This window comes from Lynx canadensis, chromosome B4 (assembly GCF_007474595.2).
Source record: "Lynx canadensis isolate LIC74 chromosome B4, mLynCan4.pri.v2, whole genome shotgun sequence".
In the NCBI taxonomy this organism is placed as follows: domain Eukaryota; kingdom Metazoa; phylum Chordata; class Mammalia; order Carnivora; family Felidae; genus Lynx; species Lynx canadensis.
Window position 1 is genome coordinate 91,390,218 of NC_044309.1, and position 1,580 is coordinate 91,391,797.

Below are 1,580 nucleotides of genomic sequence, written 5' to 3' on the forward strand. Positions count from 1 at the left end.
TGTTGATGCGAAAGGGGAATCTGTGAAATGAGCCCCAGGACAGGAATGTTACTATCCATACTACCCAATAAGGCAGATAACGGAGAAACTCCCAAATGCTTTCACTATGGACTTCGTTTCCCATGATCCTCCCTCCCTCCCTCCCTCCCTCCCTCCCTTCCTTCCTTCCTTCCTTCCTTTCAAATCTACACCTTCATTTATTTACTTTTCAGTTAGTTTAAACCCTTGAGGGATACAGCATCACATGGATCCTGCGGCCAATGGCTTTAGCAGGAAGGTTGCTTTGGAATTTGTTTGGCATGAACCATGCCACTGTTTCCATGAGCAAAGTTACTTTTTCCCAGAGTACTCTGGTTTTGTTCGGTTTGCCACCAGGAGTCACTGTGTTGTTCTTTGCTTTGTACATATGAGCACATCTTTTGCCTAGATAGAATTCAGTTTCATCTCGAGCATAAACTCCTTCAATTTTAAAAAGAGCTGTGTGCTCCCTCTGGCTCCAGAGACCCTGCTTATAGCCAGCAAAAATGGCTCCGGACCACACCTTCCCAGACATCTTTGTCATTTTAGGAGTCCTGTTCCTAGTAGGCCCCACTTATTTGGACCCAAAGTTCAGCAGCAGCAGCTCCCCTCCCCCATGGCACTTTATTCTGAGAAATTACTTATTCTTAAAACACAGTGTCAACCTTTGTCAACATCATCCCTATTTGAAGTGATGTCTTTTGTCTATTCTTCCTCTCCCATCTGCTTTTTTTTGGGGGGGAGGGGGTGTCGAGGGCAGAAGGGGGATCTGGGGAGAAACTACATTGGCAACAAATATCCCAAACTATGTTACTACATCATTAAGGCTGAGTCGGAGACATTAGGTTTTACCAGTTCCTACTGCACACGTAAGATGCGTTATTAACTGGTCAGGTGTCACAAGTCACTTTCAAGTCATCTCTAGCTTCTGGAAATGAAACTGCTCTCTAAGCAAACTGATTTAAAAACACATCCTTAAGAGTGTTAGTTACATCTGGAATCAGGCAGGGAGCAAACACACATCTCTGCATTGTTTGTTTGTTCTCTGCCTGTGTTGACACTTCGGGGATTCAATATCCCCACTTTATAGGTGAGAAAACTAAGGGTCATGAAGAGAAATGAGAACTGCACTCCCATGGCGTTTGTGAATGTCGGACTTGGGGTCTTTGCTTTTTTTTTTTTTTTTAATTTTTTTAATGTTTATTTATTTTTGAGACAGAGAGAGACAGAGCATGAACAGGGGAGGGGCAGAGAGAGAGGGAGACACAGAATCTGAAACGGGCTCCAGGCTCTGAGCTGTCAGCACAGAGCCTGAAGCGGGGCTCGAACTCACGGACCGTGAGATCATGACCTGAGCCGAAGTCGGACGCTTAACCGACTGAGCCACCCAGGTGCCCTGGACTTGGGGTCTTTGAATCCAAGTCTGTTGACTCATATCATTTACTACTTTAACTTCATGCTTCGGAAAGAAAAATTAATAATATATTTTCACAGGTCAATGCACTTAGAGAAACCAGCAGGAAATTAGAGGAAGAAGCAATCACTGTCACATACTTCTAAAA

At 44.2% G+C, this 1,580-nt stretch overlaps 1 pseudogene; it reads right to left on the minus strand.

The window, feature by feature from the left end:
• Positions 1 to 217: 217 nt before the first annotated feature.
• LOC115519282 lies at positions 218 to 553 on the minus strand (annotated as a pseudogene).
• Positions 554 to 1,580: the final 1,027 nt, after the last annotated feature.